Source organism: Musa acuminata, chromosome BXJ3-1 (genome assembly GCF_036884655.1).
Source record: "Musa acuminata AAA Group cultivar baxijiao chromosome BXJ3-1, Cavendish_Baxijiao_AAA, whole genome shotgun sequence".
Lineage (NCBI taxonomy): Eukaryota > Viridiplantae > Streptophyta > Magnoliopsida > Zingiberales > Musaceae > Musa > Musa acuminata.
In genome coordinates, this window is record NC_088349.1 from 27,407,916 (window position 1) to 27,424,331 (window position 16,416).

At 49.0% G+C, this 16,416-nt stretch overlaps 20 non-coding genes across 20 annotated transcripts; all 20 read left to right on the forward strand.

The window, feature by feature from the left end:
• Positions 1–184: 184 nt before the first annotated feature.
• On the forward strand, positions 185–303 carry LOC135630415 (5S ribosomal RNA). The gene has a single exon (XR_010493940.1). It is a non-coding gene; the product is annotated as a 5S ribosomal RNA (ribosomal RNA).
• Positions 304–7,716: 7,413 nt separating this feature from the next.
• Positions 7,717–7,835, forward strand: LOC135630188 (5S ribosomal RNA). Its single transcript, XR_010493717.1, has one exon. It is a non-coding gene; the product is annotated as a 5S ribosomal RNA (ribosomal RNA).
• Positions 7,836–8,185: 350 nt separating this feature from the next.
• LOC135630277 (5S ribosomal RNA) lies at positions 8,186–8,304 on the forward strand. Its single transcript, XR_010493805.1, has one exon. It is a non-coding gene; the product is annotated as a 5S ribosomal RNA (ribosomal RNA).
• A 349-nt stretch (positions 8,305–8,653) lies between these two features.
• Positions 8,654–8,772, forward strand: LOC135630190 (5S ribosomal RNA). Its single transcript, XR_010493718.1, has one exon. It is a non-coding gene; the product is annotated as a 5S ribosomal RNA (ribosomal RNA).
• Positions 8,773–9,122: 350 nt separating this feature from the next.
• Positions 9,123–9,241, forward strand: LOC135629778 (5S ribosomal RNA). The gene has a single exon (XR_010493345.1). It is a non-coding gene; the product is annotated as a 5S ribosomal RNA (ribosomal RNA).
• Positions 9,242–9,591: 350 nt separating this feature from the next.
• Positions 9,592–9,710, forward strand: LOC135630380 (5S ribosomal RNA). Its single transcript, XR_010493904.1, has one exon. It is a non-coding gene; the product is annotated as a 5S ribosomal RNA (ribosomal RNA).
• A 349-nt stretch (positions 9,711–10,059) lies between these two features.
• LOC135630171 (5S ribosomal RNA) lies at positions 10,060–10,178 on the forward strand. Its single transcript, XR_010493699.1, has one exon. It is a non-coding gene; the product is annotated as a 5S ribosomal RNA (ribosomal RNA).
• A 350-nt stretch (positions 10,179–10,528) lies between these two features.
• Positions 10,529–10,647, forward strand: LOC135630588 (5S ribosomal RNA). The gene has a single exon (XR_010494110.1). It is a non-coding gene; the product is annotated as a 5S ribosomal RNA (ribosomal RNA).
• A 350-nt stretch (positions 10,648–10,997) lies between these two features.
• On the forward strand, positions 10,998–11,116 carry LOC135629774 (5S ribosomal RNA). Its single transcript, XR_010493341.1, has one exon. It is a non-coding gene; the product is annotated as a 5S ribosomal RNA (ribosomal RNA).
• Positions 11,117–11,466: 350 nt separating this feature from the next.
• LOC135630210 (5S ribosomal RNA) lies at positions 11,467–11,585 on the forward strand. The gene has a single exon (XR_010493739.1). It is a non-coding gene; the product is annotated as a 5S ribosomal RNA (ribosomal RNA).
• A 350-nt stretch (positions 11,586–11,935) lies between these two features.
• Positions 11,936–12,054, forward strand: LOC135630417 (5S ribosomal RNA). The gene has a single exon (XR_010493943.1). It is a non-coding gene; the product is annotated as a 5S ribosomal RNA (ribosomal RNA).
• Positions 12,055–12,404: 350 nt separating this feature from the next.
• On the forward strand, positions 12,405–12,523 carry LOC135630591 (5S ribosomal RNA). The gene has a single exon (XR_010494113.1). It is a non-coding gene; the product is annotated as a 5S ribosomal RNA (ribosomal RNA).
• Positions 12,524–12,873: 350 nt separating this feature from the next.
• Positions 12,874–12,992, forward strand: LOC135630537 (5S ribosomal RNA). Its single transcript, XR_010494059.1, has one exon. It is a non-coding gene; the product is annotated as a 5S ribosomal RNA (ribosomal RNA).
• Positions 12,993–13,342: 350 nt separating this feature from the next.
• On the forward strand, positions 13,343–13,461 carry LOC135629810 (5S ribosomal RNA). Its single transcript, XR_010493375.1, has one exon. It is a non-coding gene; the product is annotated as a 5S ribosomal RNA (ribosomal RNA).
• A 350-nt stretch (positions 13,462–13,811) lies between these two features.
• LOC135630219 (5S ribosomal RNA) lies at positions 13,812–13,930 on the forward strand. The gene has a single exon (XR_010493748.1). It is a non-coding gene; the product is annotated as a 5S ribosomal RNA (ribosomal RNA).
• Positions 13,931–14,280: 350 nt separating this feature from the next.
• LOC135629904 (5S ribosomal RNA) lies at positions 14,281–14,399 on the forward strand. The gene has a single exon (XR_010493466.1). It is a non-coding gene; the product is annotated as a 5S ribosomal RNA (ribosomal RNA).
• A 350-nt stretch (positions 14,400–14,749) lies between these two features.
• LOC135629993 (5S ribosomal RNA) lies at positions 14,750–14,868 on the forward strand. The gene has a single exon (XR_010493553.1). It is a non-coding gene; the product is annotated as a 5S ribosomal RNA (ribosomal RNA).
• A 350-nt stretch (positions 14,869–15,218) lies between these two features.
• LOC135630221 (5S ribosomal RNA) lies at positions 15,219–15,337 on the forward strand. The gene has a single exon (XR_010493750.1). It is a non-coding gene; the product is annotated as a 5S ribosomal RNA (ribosomal RNA).
• Positions 15,338–15,687: 350 nt separating this feature from the next.
• On the forward strand, positions 15,688–15,806 carry LOC135630455 (5S ribosomal RNA). Its single transcript, XR_010493980.1, has one exon. It is a non-coding gene; the product is annotated as a 5S ribosomal RNA (ribosomal RNA).
• Positions 15,807–16,156: 350 nt separating this feature from the next.
• LOC135630544 (5S ribosomal RNA) lies at positions 16,157–16,275 on the forward strand. The gene has a single exon (XR_010494066.1). It is a non-coding gene; the product is annotated as a 5S ribosomal RNA (ribosomal RNA).
• Positions 16,276–16,416: the final 141 nt, after the last annotated feature.

Here is a 16,416-nt window from a genome sequence, read left to right on the forward strand (position 1 = left end):
TGGTTTCGGCGCGAGCTTGCCGTGACCGATACGCAGTCGTCGGGCTAGGGCTCGGAGAGAGCTTGCGATAGGGATTTCGGGATCGTTCGAGAAGGCGCCGACGGTTTCGTGACGGGCAAGGGGCTCCGGACGTTGATGATCCGGCCGCGACGTGCACTTAGGCGAGGGACGAAGCACCCGAAACCGGTGCGATCATACCAGCACTAAAGCACCGGATCCCATCAGAACTCCGAAGTTAAGCGTGCTTGCGCGAGAGTAGTACTAGGATGGGTGACCCCCCGGGAAGTCCTCGTGTTGCACTCCTTTTTGCGTCCCGAGATACGAAACATCTCCCGTAGACCTCCGAGACGATTGTTTTCGGGCACGGGATTTGCCGTGACCGCTACGCTGTCAGTATCGTGGGGCTCGGAAAGAGCTTTCCGGATTGGGGTAGCAATAGCGATTCCCGAGCTTTCCGGATTGGGGTAGCAATAGCGATTCCGAGATCGTTCGAGAAAGTGCCGATGGTTTCGGCGCGAGCTTGCCGTGACCGATACGCAGTCGTCGGGCTAGGGCTCGGAGAGAGCTTGCGATAGGGATTTCGGGATCGTTCGAGATGTTGAATCTCGGATTTTGATGATGAAACTAATTTATTGTGTTTAAATGTTTGACTACATTTTGAGTGATACAGGTCTACTCGATCAGGATTAGACAATTAACGCAGGAGGAATTGACGTTGCGTCGGAGGAGATCACGTCAGGATATTGGATGGCAGAAGGCTTCGGGCGTCGGGCATCGGGCCAAGGAGAGCGAAATTGCGCCAAGGATATCGGGGTTGCGGAGGTCAACCGCCGATTGGGCAAAAAGCCGCAAGAGAGGACGATGCACCGAAGAATCGGATGAAGCGCCAACCAATGACGTGCCGGGCAACAGAATGTCAATTTGCGTTATAATAATTGTCTAGATCGGAGTAGAGTGTTTGCTTCTGTGTGCAGGATTAACTACGATAACCATAAAACACAAAGCGAGAATACCGGAGTCAAGTTCGATGGACATTTAAGAGTCCGAAGAATCGTCGGAGATGCTGCCAGAACCAACCGAGAAGAAATCGGGAACCTGTCGGAATTTTCGGAAGTTCGCCGAAGAGATCGTCGGAGGTTCACGGAGATCACTGAGAAGGCTCGGCTACTCATTAAAGTCATCACAAGTTCGGGAGCTTGCTAGAAGCCCGTCAGCAGAAAGTTCGTCGGAAAGCTCGCTAGAACAAGACTCGACGTTCGCGGTTGAAAATTTGCTTATGATGTGTTTTGGTTATGTAGTCCACTTGTAATTAGGATTAGGATTAAGAGATAATCCTATATCCTGGTTAGGGGCCAACTGGGCCCAAAGTCAGAGTTGGTTTAGGCTAAAAATTAAGCTAAACCAGCGAACTAGAGAGCCAAGATTGAAGCCCAACTAGTGGCTGAAAACACTGTAGTCGGGCTGAAAACACTGTAGGCGGTGGCACCGCCTAGCTGGGCGGTGGCACCGCCCAACACCCGAGAGCTGGGAGGTGACACCTCCTGGCTGGGTGGTGGCATCGCCCAGCACCCGAGCCCTGGGCGGTGGCACCGCTTGGCTGGGCGGTGGCACCTCCAACAGCGGGAACCCAAAGAGAATTCAAATTTTGAAGCCCAAATTTGAATCCTCTTGAGGCCTATAAATACCCCTCAAATCTCAGCTGAGAGAACAACTTTTTGAGCAGCAAGTGTTTGAGAGAAAAGCCTTAGAAAAGTCTTAGCTTGTCTTATTTTCAATTTGCTAGTGTTCACCTCCTTCTTTCTTGTTGAAAATCTGTAAGAGAGTGAACCGCTTGTAAAAGTTGTAAGAGGGGTATTCACCCTTCACTTTCAAGAAATTTGCTAGTGGAAGGTGGAAGCCTCATCGAAGAGGGGCCTCGCAAGTGGATGTAGGTCACTTGACCGAACCACTTTAAAAACGGCGTAATCTCTGGTTTGCATTTCTTATTGTCATTTACATTACTGCAAATCTTCTTACTTGCTTTGTTTCATCATTACCTTTGCTGTGCAACTTTAAGAATACGCTTTCAAGTTAAGCTTTTCAAGTTCCGTTCTTATCGTACGAAAAATTTATCGAAATCAACGTTTTAATCCGCTGCACTAATTCACCCCCCCCTCTTAGTGCCACTCCGATCCTAACAATTGGTATCAGAGCCACGGTTTTCTACTTTGGTTTAACACCCAAATAGAAATGACTCCTTATGGCTTTCAAGAGGGTCACTCTCTCATTCGTCCTCCCTTTTTCAATGGGACGGACTACACTTGTTGGAAAACTCGAATGAGAGTTTTCTTACTTTCTTTGGATTTGAATTTATGGGACATAGTCGAAAATGGATTTGAAATGTCTTTTCTCCCAATGAACCATTGGAATAATTTGGAGAAGAAGATGTTTTCTTTAAATGCAAAGGCTATGAATGCCTTATATTGTGCACTTGACAAAAGTGAATTTAATCGCGTTTCGATGTGTGACTCGGCTTTTGATATTTGGAGAACTCTAGAGGTTACTCATGAAGGCACTAGCCGAGTGAAAGAGTCCAAAATCAATATTCTTGTGCATTCTTACGAACTTTTCCGGATGAAACCAAGTGAGTCCATCGGAGACATGTACACCCGGTTCACGGATGTCATCAATGGACTCAAAGCTCTTGGTAAAAGTTTTTCTAATTTTGAACTAGTCACTAAAATCTTAAGATCCCTTCCAAAAAGTTGGGATCCAAAAGTTACGGCCATTCAAGAGGCCAAGGACCTTAAAACATTCCCTCTCGAAGAACTTATTGGGTCTCTAATAACCTACGAAATGAAAAATGTGACAAAAAAGAAACTCGAGAACAACCTTCCAAATGATAGGAAGGATTTGGGACATAGAACACATGAAGACCACTCGAGCATAAGCTCAAGTGATGGTGAACTTAAACTACTAATGAAACAAAAATTAAAAAGCAAAAAGAATGGAACTACTTGCTTTGAACGCAAGAAGAACAAAAGTTGGGATAAATTGAGCTCTTCCGAAGACGAGGAGAAAATCAAGAAAGGCGAGGTGGCAAACTATGCCTCACCCTCTTTCAACAATGAGGTAATCAAAATCCCACTAATTTATTTCGATATTACATAATACTTTCTTGAGTTATTTTTAATTTAGTTTAGGATTAATTTTCTTAAAAATTGCATGTGTTATGTTAATGCAGTAAAATGTTAAATATAAATCTAATGCTTATACACCTAGTAAGATTAATCTTATATATGTGCTTGAGAAGTAAGAATTTGTATTTTGACGATTTCCATATTGATTTTCAATAACGATGCATGACTTTTGAATGGAAGGCTTGATGATTTTTTTATGAACCTTATCTTTGGTTTTCAAACATGATGTATAGTTTTGACATAAGAACAAAAATTTGAAGCATGCTAATATAAAGTCAATCATATAAAGTAAAACTAAAGAAATTTTAAATATCTATAAGAATCATTCAAAATTATGTTCAATAAGACCTTACTTGATATTGTAATGAAACCATTGAAAGTTTTGATGCTATGATTTGATGATTTTATGCATGAGATTGTAAAGTTATACATGATGATTTTTATGATTTATTGGTCTTGATGGTTTTTATGATAAAATTCATTTTTCGATCCTAAATGTTGATGCACATTTTTATCTAGCATAAATGACATGAATTTAAATAACTAAAAAGAGAAAAGCATTGTTCTTGAAAATTATTTTTCTCTATCTTGTTGATTTATATGAATCCCTTGAAAATGATTTTGGTTTGATGATTTGAATTAGAAATGAGTTATATCAAAATCATGATATTGATTTGACAAAATTGAATGAGTTGAAAACAAATAATGATTTTTCTCTTGAATACAACTTGTAATATTTTTACATATATATTTTCATCTTGATTTCTCGATATTCGATACATGAAATTTTTCCATGAATCAAAATTCTTTCATGATGTGATTCTTCTTGGTATTCACTAAAAATGATACATTCAAATTAACCTACTCTACTTGACATCTTGATAATTTATGACTTGAATATCATGTATAATATGCTCATAATGATGATTGAGTTATGTATGAAAAATGGAAGATATAGTTTTGAAATTTTGCATGTTCGAATTTGAAAATATTTGATATGCATGAAAATATTAAACATTTTGAAACCATGTTTTAGTGGTATGCTTAATGATCATGCTTAATAAATTTCGAAATTATGGATGATGAATCTTTTACGATTTATGGATCATTGATTTTTACCATAATGAAAGTACCTTATTTTGTTGTAATAAATCTTACTCTTTCGGTTTTAAACATGATAAATGTTTTTATTTGGTATAAATGAAACAAAATCATATGTTTTGAAATAATCGAAAAGAGGATAACATTCTTGAAAATTATTTTGCTCAATCTTATTGATTTTGATGAATCCATTTGTATCATTTTTGTGAATCTCATGGATTTTGATAATGATTTTGATGATTTAAATTTGAATAATTTTTTATTGAAATCATGATCTTGATCTCTTGAAATTCATAACATGAAATCCTTTATGAATCAACATTTTCTTTTATATTTAAAAGAAGATTTGTCGAAATGTTTCATAATCTTTTAGTATTCATAATCTTGACAATTATGTATTGAAACTTTATGTAAACCAAGAATGTTCATCATGATTCTCTCTTTGAATATTTAAAGAGGAGAATTTTCTAGATGGTTCATGATTTTGATGATTGAATATTTGATATGCATGAATTGAGACCTTGCTCTCCTACCACTCTTTTTGCTATTCACTAAAAGGAAGACTAATTCTAATAAACCATGATATGCTATATGAATTTTATTGTATTCATGAAGTAAGATCTCATCACTAATTTTTGTTTATATTCCTTCATGTGATGATATGAATGTATGAAACACTTATGATATGATTTGTTATACAATTCCATGTATTCGTGAAATATTAATCTCATCACCCAATTAATTCCTCTTGATACTCCTAATGTGATGAAGTGAAATTATGCATGAATGAATATAAGGTTTTTGAAAATGTGCATATTCTAATTTGAAATTATGATGATGCACAATTAAGATTGATACTTACCTTTGTCATAATTGATGTAATGGGTCTTCCCTTCTTTTTGACAATGACAAAGGGGGAGATAGCTTGCTTGCACAAGTCAAGAAGATGCAAAAACTTGATTGCTTGCTTGCCTATCTTAAGTAGCAAAGATTGCTAACTTGCTTATTTCAAGAAGCAAAAGTTGTCTTCTTGAACATCATTATCTTGCCCATCTCAAGAAGCAAGACTTGCAACCTGCACATTGCAATAGGAAGTAAGAATCGATAGCTTACACACTTCAATAAGAAAGCTATTTTGTATTTGCTTTTGAAATTTTTACTAGCTTGTATGTTACAAAACTTGCTCACTTTTTCAAATACTTTGCTAGCTTGCACTTTGTAAAGGAAGCAAAAATAACACTTCTCAAAAGAGAAGAAAAACTTACTGTCTTGAACATCTTTAATATGCTAGCTAGCATGATGTACAATTTGCTATTTTGAATATTACAAAGAAATACTATCATGCACATTGCAAAGAAAAGCAAAGTGCAATCATGCACAAGAAGCAAGTGTTGAATTGCCATGATTGAACTTAAAAATCCTGCTATACTTTTGTGCTTATATGTTGTGATGAAAATCTCGCTTTATGTTGCAAAAACTTGCATATCTTTTAAAATAGCTAGAGCTACTTCTCCTTTTTGTTGATGACATAGGGGGAGAAGTATATTGATGACTTCATGCATTGAATTAAATATTTTATATTTGCATGATAGTTTAAATGTTTTTCATAACATGTGATGAATGTTACTTGGATTTGGGATAATCCAAGTGTTCTATCAATGGCATATTGATAGGGGGAGTTTAGTTAAACTCCGGGGAGTTAAGGTTAACTCCGTTAGTCATCAATTAGTTGTCATCATCAAAAAGGGGGAGATTGTTGAATCTCGGATTTTGATGATGACAACTAATTGATTGTGTTTAAATGTTTGACTACATTTTGAGTGATACAGGTCTACTCGATCAGGATTAGACAATTAACGCAGGAGGAATTGACGTTGCGTCGGAGGAGATCACGTCAGGATATTGGATGGCAGAAGGCTTCGGGCGTCGGGCATCGGGCCAAGGAGAGCGAAATTGCGCCAAGGATATCGGGGTTGCGGAGGTCAACCGCCGATTGGGCAACAAGCCGCAAGAGAGGACGATGCACCGAAGAATCGGATGAAGCGCCAACCAATGACGTGCCGGGCAACAGAATGTCAATTTGCGTTATAATAATTGTCTAGATCGGAGTAGAGTGTTTGCTTGTGTGTGTAGGATTAACTACGATAACCAGAAAACACAAAGCGAGAATACCGGAGTCAAGTTCGATGGACGTTTAAGAGTCCGAAGAATCGTCGGAGATGCTGCCAGAACCAACCGAGAAGAAATCGGGAACCTGTCGGAATTTTCGGAAGTTAGCCGAAGAGATCGTCGGAGGTTCACGGAGATCACCGAGAAGGCTCGGCTACTCATTAAAGTCATCACAAGTTCGGGAGCTTGCTAGAAGCCCGTCAGCAGAAAGTTCGTCGGAAAGCTCGCCAGAACAAGACTCGACGTTCGCGGTTGAAAATTTGCTTAGGATGTGTTTTGGTTATGTAGTCCACTTGTAATTAGGATTAGGATTAAGAGATAATCCTATATCCTGGTTAGGGGCCAACTGGGCCCAAAGTCAGAGTTGGTTTAGGCTAAAAATTAAGCTAAACCAGCGAACTAGAGAGCCAAGATTGAAGCCCAACTAGTGGCTGAAAACACTGTAGTCGGGCTGAAAACACTGTAGGCGGTGGCACCGCCTAGCTGGGCGGTGGCACCGCCCAACACCCGAGAGCTGGGAGGTGACACCTCCTGGCTGGGCAGTGGCACCGCCCAGCACCCGAGCCCTGGGCGGTGGCACCGCTTGGCTGGGCGGTGGCACCTCCAACAGCGGGAACCCAAAGAGAATTCAAATTTTGAAGCCCAAATTTGAATCCTCTTGAGGCCTATAAATACCCCTCAAATCTCAGCTGAGAGAACAACTTTTTGAGCAGCAAGTGTTTGAGAGAAAAGCCTTAGAAAAGTCTTAGCTTGTCTTGTTTTCAATTTGCTAGTGTTCACATCCTTCTTTCTTGTTGAAAATCTGTAAGAGAGTGAACCGCTTGTAAAAGTTGTAAGAGGGGTATTCACCCTTCACTTTCAAGAGATTTGCTAGTGGAAGGTGGAAGCCTCATCGAAGAGGGGCCTCGCAAGTGGATGTAGGTCACTTGACCGAACTACTTTAAAAACGGCGTAATCTTTGGTTTGCATTTCTTATTGTCATTTACATTACTGCAAATCTTCTTACTTGCTTTGTTTCATCATTACCTTTGCTGCGCAACTTTAAGAATACGCTTTCAAGTTAAGCTTTTCAAGTTCCGTTCTTATCGTACGAAAAATTTGTCGAAATCAACGTTTTAATCCGCTGCACTAATTCACCCCCCCCCTCTTAGTGCCACTCCGATCCTAACACGAGAAAGCGCCGACGGTTTCGTGATGGGCAAGGGGCTCCGGACGTTGATGTGCCGGCCGCGACGTGAACTTAGGTGAGGGACGAAGCACCCGAAATCGGTGCGATCATACCAGCTCTAAAGCACCGGATCCCATCAGAACTCCGAAGTTAAGCGTGCTTGGGCGAGAGTAGTACTAGGATGGGTGACCCCCCGGGAAGTCCTCGTGTTGCACTCCTTTTTGCGTCCCGAGATACGAAACATCTCCCGTAGACCTCCGAGACGATTGTTTTCGGACACGGGATTTGCCGTGACCGCTACGCAGTCAGTATCGTGGTGCTCGGAAAGAGCTTTCCGGATTGGGGTCGCAATAGCGATTCCGAGATCGTTCGAGAAAGTGCCGATGGTTTCGGCGCGAGCTTGCCGTGACCGATACGCAGTCGTCGGGCTAGGGCTCGGAGAGAGCTTGCGATAGGGGTTTCGGGATCGTTCGAGAAAGCGCCGACGGTTTCGTGACGGGCAAGGGGCTCCGGACGTTGATGTGCCGGCCGCGACGTGCACTTAGACGAGGGACGAAGCACCCGAAACCGGTGCGATCATACCAGCACTAAAGCACCGGATCCCATCAGAACTCCGAAGTTAAGCGTGCTTGGGCGAGAGTAGTACTAGGATGGGTGATCCCCAGGGAAGTCCTCGTGTTGCACTCCTTTTTGCGTCCCGAGATACGAAACATCTCCCGTAGACCTCCGAGACGATTGTTTTCGGGCACGGAATTTGCTGTGACCGCTACGCAGTCAGTATCGTGGGGCTCGGAAAGAGCTTTCCGGATTGGGGTCGCAATAGCGATTCCGAGATCGTTCGAGAAAGTGCCGATGGTTTCGGCGCGAGCTTGCCGTGACCGATACGCAGTCGTCGGGCTAGGGCTCGGAGAGAGCTTGCGATAGGGGTTTCGGGATCGTTCGAGAAAGCACCGACGGTTTCGTGACGGGCAAGGGGCTCCGGACGTTGATGTGCCGGCCGCGACGTGCACATAGGCGAGGGACGAAGCACTGATACCGGTGCGATCATACCAGCTCTAAAGCACCGGATCCCATCAGAACTCCGAAGTTAAGCGTGCTTGGGCGAGAGTAGTACTAGGATGGGTGACCCCCCGGGAAGTCCTCGTGTTGCACTCCTTTTTGCGTCCCGAGATAAGAAACATCTCCCGTAGACCTCCGAGATGATTGTTTTCGGGCACGGGATTTGCCGTGACCGCTACGCTGTCAGTATCGTGGTGCTCGGAAAGAGCTTTCCGGATTGGGGTCGCAATAGCGATTCCGAGATTGTTCGAGAAAGTGCCGATGGTTTCGGCGCGAGCTTGCCGTGACCGATACGCAGTCGTCGGGCTAGGGCTCGGAGAGAGCTTGCGATAGGGGTTTCGGGATCGTTCGAGAAAGCGCCGACGGTTTCGTGACGGGCAAGGGGCTCCGGACGTTGATGTGCTGGCCGCGACGTGCACTTAGACGAGGGATGAAGCACTCGAAACCGGTGCGATCATACCAGCTCTAAAGCACCGGATCCCATCAGAACTCCGAAGTTAAGCGTGCTTGGGCGAGAGTAGTACTAGGATGGGTGACACCCCGGGAAGTCCTCGTGTTGCACTTTTTTTTGCGTCCCGAGATACGAAACATCTCCCGTAGACCTCTGAGACGATTGTTTTCGGGCACGGGATTTGCCGTGACCGCTACGCTGTCAGTATCGTGAGGCTCGGAAAGAGCTTTCCGGATTGGGGTCGCAGTAGCGATTCCGAGATCGTTCGAGAAAGTGCCGATGGTTTCGGCGCGAGCTTGCCGTGACCGATACGCAGTCGTCAGGCTAGGGCTCGGAGAGAGCTTGCGATAGGGGTTTCGGGATCGTTCGAGAAAGCACCGACGGTTTCGTGACGGGCAAGGGGCTCCGGACGTTGATGTGCCGGCCGCGACGTGCACTTAGACGAGGGACGACGCACCCGAAACCGGTGCGATCATACCAGCACTAAAGCACCGGATCCCATCAGAACTCCGAAGTTAAGCGTGCTTGGGCGAGAGTAGTACTAGGATGGGTGACCCCCCGGGAAGTCCTCGTGTTGCACTCCTTTTTGCGTCCCGAGATACGAAACATCTCCCGTAGACCTCCGAGACATTGTTTTCGGGCATGGAATTTTCAGTGACCGCTACGCAGTCAGTATCGTGGGGCTCGAAAAGAGCTTTCCGGATTGGGGTCGCAATAGAGATTCCGAGATCGTTCGAGAAAGTGCCGATGGTTTTGGCGCGAGCTTGCCGTGACTGATATGCAGACGTCGGGCTAGGGCTCGGAGAGAGCTTGCGATAGGGGTTTCGGGATCATTCGAGAAAGCGCCGACGGTTTCGTGACGGGCAAGGGGCTCCGGACGTTGATGTGCCGGCCACGACGTGCACATAGGCGAGGGACGAAGCACCCGAAACCGGTGCGATCATACCAGCTCTAAAGCACCGGATCCCATCAGAACTCCGAAGTTAAGCGTGCTTGGGCGAGAGTAGTACTAGGATGGGTGACCCCCCGGGAAGACCTCGTGTTGCACTCCTTTTTGAGTCACGAGATACGAAACATCTCCCGTAGACCTCCGAGACGATTGTTTTCGGGCACGGGATTTGCCGTGACCGCTACGCTATTAGTATCATGGGGCTCGGAAAGAGCTTTCCAGATTGGGGTAGCAATAGCGATTCCGAGATCGTTCGAGAAAGTGCCGATGGTTTCGGCGCGAGCTTGCCGTGACCGATACGCAGTCGTCGGGCTAGGGCACGGAGAGAGCTTGCGATAGGGATTTCGGGATCGTTCTAGAAAGCGCCGACGGTTTCGTGACGGGCAACGGGCTCCGGACGTTGATGTGCCGGCCGTGACGTGCACTTAGGCGAGGGACGAAGCACCCGAAACCGGTGCGATCACACCAGCACTAAAGCACCGGATCCCATCAGAACTCCGAAGTTAAGCGTGCTTGCGCGAGAGTAGTACTATGATGGGTGACCCCCCGGGAAGTCCTCGTGTTGCACTCCTTTTTGCGTCCCGAGATACGAAACATCGCCCGTAGACCTCCGAGACGATTGTTTTCGGGCACGGGATTTGCCGTGACTGATACGCAGTCAGTATCGTGGGGCTCGGAAAGAGCTTTCCGGATTAGGGTAGCAATAGCGATTACGAGATCGTTCGAGAAAGTGCCGATGGTTTCGGCGCGAGCTTGCCGTGACCGAAACGCAGTCGTCGGGCTAGGGCTCGGAGAGAGCATGCGATAGGGATTTCGGGATCGTTCGAGAAAGCGCCGACGGTTTCGTGACGGGCAAGAGGCTCCGGACGTTGATGCGCCGGCCGCGACGTGCACATAGGCGAGGGACGAAGCACCCGAAACCAGTGCGATCATACCAGCACTAAAGCACCGGATCCCATCAGAACTCCGAAGTTAAGCGTGCTTGGGCGAGAGTAGTACTAGGATGGGTGACCCCCCGGAAAGTCCTCGTGTTGGACTCCTTTTTGCGTCACGAGATACGAAACATCTCCCGTAGACCTCCGAGACGATTGTTTTCGGGCACGGGATTTGCCGTGACCGCTACGCAGTCAGTATCGTGGGGCTCGGAAATAGCTTTCCGGATTGGGGTAGCAATAGCGATTCCGAGATCGTTCGAGAAAGTGCTGATGGTTTCGGCGCGAGCTTGCCGTGACCGATACGCAGTCATCGGGCTAGGGCACGGAGAGAGCTTGCGATTGGGATTTCGGGATCGTTCGAGAAAGCGCCGACGGTTTCGTGACGGGCAAGGGGCTCCGGATGTTGATGCGCCGGCCGCGACGTGCACATAGGCGAGGGACGAAGCACCCGAAATCGGTGCGATCATACCAGCACTAAAGCATCGGATCCCATCAGAACTCCGAAGTTAAGCGTGCTTGGGCGAGAGTAGTACTAGGATGGGTGACCCCCCGGGAAGTCCTCGTGTTGCACTCCTTTTTGCGTCCCGAGATACGAAACATCTCCCGTAGACCTCCGAGACGATTGTTTTCGGGCACGGGATTTGCCGTGACAGCTACGCAGTCAGTATCGTGGGCCTCGGAAAGAGCTTTCCGGATTCGGGTCGCAATAGCGATTCCGAGATCGTTCGAGAAAGTGCCGATGGTTTCGGCGCGAGCTTGCCGTGACCGATACGCAGTCGTCGGGCTAGGGCTCGGAGAGAGCTTGCGATAGGGATTTCGGGATCGTTCGAGAAAGCGGCGACGGTTTTGTGACGAGCAAGGGGCTCCGGATGTTGATGCGCTGGCCGCGACGTGCACATAGGCGAGGGACGAAGCACCCGAAACCGGTGCGATCATACCAGCACTAAAGCATCGGATCCCATCAGAACTCCGAAGTTAAGCGTGCTTGGGCGAGAGTAGTACTAGGATGGGTGACCCCCCTGGAAGTCCTCGTGTTGCACTCCTTTTTGCGTCCCGAGATACGAAACATCTCCCGTAGACCTCCGAGACGATTGTTTTCGGGCACGGGATTTGCCGTGACCGCTACGCAGTCAGTATCGTGGGGCTTGGAAAGAGCTTTCCGGATTGGGGTCGCAATAGCGATTCCGAGATCGTTCGAGAAAGTGCCGATGGTTTCGGCGCGAGCTTGCCGTGACCGATACGCAGTCGTCGGGCTAGGGCTCGGAGAGAGCTTGCGATATGGATTTCGGGATCGTTCTAGAAAGCGCCGACGGTTTCGTGACGGGCAACGGGCTCCGGACGTTGATGTGACGGCCGCGACGTGCACTTAGGCGAGGGACGAAGCACCCGAAACCGGTGCGATCACACCAGCACTAAAGCACCGGATCCCATCAGAACTCCGAAGTTAAGCGTGCTTGGGCGAGAGTAGTACTAGGATGGGTGACCCCCCGGAAAGTCCTCGTGTTGTACTCCTTTTTGCGTCACGAGATACGAAACATCTCCCGTAGACCTCCGAGACGATTGTTTTCGGGCACGGGATTTGCCGTGACCGCTACGCAGTCAGTATCGTGGGGCTCGGAAAGAGCTTTCCGGATTGGGGTAGCAATAGCGATTCCGAGATCGTTCGAGAAAGTGCTGATGGTTTCGGCGCGAGCTTGCCGTGACCGATACGCAGTCATCGGGCTAGGGCTCGGAGAGAGCTTGCGATAGGGATTTCGGAATCATTCGAGAAAGCGCCGACGGTTTCGTGATGGGCAAGGGGCTCCGGATGTTGATGCGCCGGCCGCGACGTGCACATAGGCGAGGGACGAAGCACCCGAAACCGGTGCGATCATACCAGCACTAAAGCATCGGATCCCATTAGAACTCCGAAGTTAAGCGTGCTTGGGCGAGAGTAGTACTAGGATGGGTGACCCCCCGGGAAGTCCTCGTGTTACACTCCTTTTTGCGTCCCGAGATACGAAACATCTCGCGTAGACCTCCGAGACGATTGTTTTCGGGCACGGGATTTGCCGTGACCGCTACGCAGTCAGTATCGTGGGGCTCGGAAAGAGCTTTCCGGATTGGGGTCGCAATAGCGATTCCGAGATCGTTCGAGAAAGTGCCGATGGTTTCGGCGCGAGCTTGCCGTGACCGATACGCAGTCGTCGGGCTAGGGCTCGGAGAGAGCTTGCGATAGGGATTTCGGGATCGTTCTAGAAAGCGCCGACGGTTTCGTGACGGGCAACGGGCTCCGGACGTTGATGTGCCGGCCGCGACGTGCACTTAGGCGAGGGACGAAGCACCCGAAACCGGTGCGATCACACCAGCACTAAAGCACCGGATCCCATCAGAACTCCGAAGTTAAGCGTGCTTGCGCGAGAGTAGTACTATGATGGGTGACCCCCCGGGAAGTCCTCGTGTTGCACTCATTTTTTCGTCCCGAGATACGAAACATCGCCCGTAGACCTCCGAGACGATTGTTTTCGGGCACGGGATTTGCCGTGACTGCTTCGCAGTCAGTATCGTGGGGCTCGGAAAGAGCTTTCCGGATTGGGGTAGCAATAGCGATTACGAGATCGTTCGAGAAAGTGCCGATGGTTTCGGCGCGAGCTTGCCGTGACCGATACGCAGTCGTCGGGCTTGGGCTCGGAGAGAGCTTGCGATAGGGATTTCGGGATCGTTCGAGAAAGCGCCGACGGTTTCGTGACGGGCAAGGGGCTCCGGACGTTGATGCGCCGGCCGCGACGTGCACATAGGCGAGGGACGAAGCACCCGAAACCGGTGCGATCATACCAGCACTAAAGCACCGGATCCCATCAGAACTCCGAAGTTAAGCGTGCTTGGGCGAGAGTAGTACTAGGAAGGGTGACCCCCCGGGAAATCCTCGTGTTGCACTCCTTTTTGAGTCCCGAAATACGAAACATCTCCCGTAGACCTCCGAGACGATTGTTTTCGGGCACGGAATTTGCCGTGACCGCTACGCAGTCAGTATCGTGGGGCTCGGAAAGAGCTTTCCGGATTGGGGTAGCAATAGCGATTCCGAGATCGTTCGAGAAAGTGCCGATGGTTTCGGCGCGAGCTTGCCGTGACCGATACGCAGTCGTCGAGCTAGGGCTCGGAGAGAACTTGCGATAGGGATTTCAGGATCGTTCGAGAAAGCGCCAACGGTTTCGTGACGGGCAAGGGGCTCCGGATGTTGATGTGCCGGCCGCGACGTGCACTTAGGCGAGGGACGAAGCACCCGAAAACGGTGCGATCATACCAGCTCTAAAGCACCGGATCACATCAGAACTCCGAAGTTAAGCGTGCTTGGGTGAGAGTAGTACTAGGATGGTTGACCCCCCGAGAAGTCCTCGTGTTGCACTCCTTTTTGCGTCCCGAAATACGAAACATCTCCCGTAGACCTCCGAGACGATTGTTTTCGGGCACGGAATTTGCAGTGACCGCTACGCAGTCAGTATCATGGGGCTAGGAAAGAGCTTTCCGGATTGGGGTCGCAATAGCGATTCCGAGATCGTTCGAGAAAGTGCCGATGGTTTCGGCGCGAGCTTGCCGTGACCGATACGCAGTCGTCGGGCTAGGGCTCGGAGAGAGCATGCGATAGGGGTTTCGGGATCATTCGATAAAGCGCCGACGGTTTCGTGACGGGCAAGGGGCTCCGGACGTTGATGTGCCGGCCGCGACGTGCACATAGGCGATGGACGAAGCACCCGAAACCGGTGCGATCATACCAGCACTAAAGCACCGGATCCCATCAGAACTCCGAAGTTAAGCGTGCTTGGGCGAGAGTAGTACTAGGATGGGTGACCCCCCGGGAATTCCTCGTGTTGCACTCCTTTTTGCGTCCCGAGATACGAAACATCTCCCGTAGACCTCCGATACGATTGTTTTCGGGCACGGGATTTGCCGTGACCGCTACGCTGTCAGTATCGTGGGGCTCGGAAAGAGCTTTCCGGATTGGGGTAGCAATAGCGATTCCAAGATCGCTCGAGAAAGTGCCGATGGTTTCGGCGCGAGCTTGCCGTGACCGATACGCGGTCGTCAGGCTAGGGCTCGGAGAGAACTTGCGATAGGGATTTCGGGATCGTTCGAGAAAGCGCCGACGGTTTTGTGACGGGCAAGGGGCTCCGGACGTTGATGCGCCGGCCGCGACGTGCACATAGGCGAGGGACGAAGCACCCGAAACCGGTGCGATCATACCAGCACTAAAGCACCGGATCCCATCAGAACTCCGAAGTTAAGCGTGCTTGGGCGAGAGTAGTACTAGGATGGGTGATCCCCCGGGAAATCCTCGTGTTGCACTCCTTTTTGAGTCCCGAGATACGAAACATCTCCCGTAGACCTCCGAGACGATTGTTTTCGGGCACGGGATTTGTCGTGACCGCTACGCAGTCAGTATCGTGGGGCTCGGAAAGAGCTTTCCGGATTGGGGAAGCAATAGCGATTCCGAGATCGTTCGAGAAAGTGCCGATGGTTTCGGCGCGAGCTTGCCGTGACCGATACGCATTCGTCGAGCTAGGGCTCTGAGAGAACTTGCGATAGGGATTTCAGGATCGTTCGAGAAAGCGCCGACGGTTTCGTGACGGGCATGGGGCTCCGGACGTTGATGTGCCGGCCGCGACGTGCACTTAGGCGAGGGACGAAGCAACCGAAACCGGTGCGATCATACCAGCACTAAAGCACCGGATCACATCAGAACTCCGAAGTTAAGCGTGCTTGGGCGAGAGTAGTACTAGGATGGTTGACCCCCCGAGAAGTCCTCGTGTTGCACTCCTTTTTGCGTCCCGAAATACGAAACATCTCCCGTAGACCTCCGAGACGATTGTTTTCGGGCATGGAATTTGCAGTGACCGCTACGCAGTCAGTATCGTGGGGCTAGGAAAGAGCTTTCCGGTTTGGGGTCGCAATAGCGATTCCTAGATCGTTCGAGAAAGTGCCGATGGTTTCGGCGCGAGCTTGCCGTCACCGATACGCAGTCGTCGGGCTAGGGCTCGGAGAGAGCTTGCGATAGGGGTTTCGGGATCGTTCGAGAAAGCGCCGACGGTTTCGTGACGGGCAAGGGGCTCCGGACGTTGATGTGCCGGCCGCGACGTGCACATAGGCGAGGGACGAAGCACCCGAAACCGGTGCGATCATACCAGCACTAAAGCACCGGATCCCATCAGAACTCAGAAGTTAAGCGTGCTTGGGTGAGAGTAGTACTAGGATGGGTGACCCCCCGGGAATTCCTCGTGTTGCACTCCTTTTTGCATCCCGAGATACGAAACATCTCCCGTAGACCTCCGATACGATTGTTTTCGGGCACGGGATTTGCCGTGACCGCTACGCTGTCAGTATCATGGGGCTCGGAAAGAGCTTTCCGGATTGGGGTAGCAATAGCGATT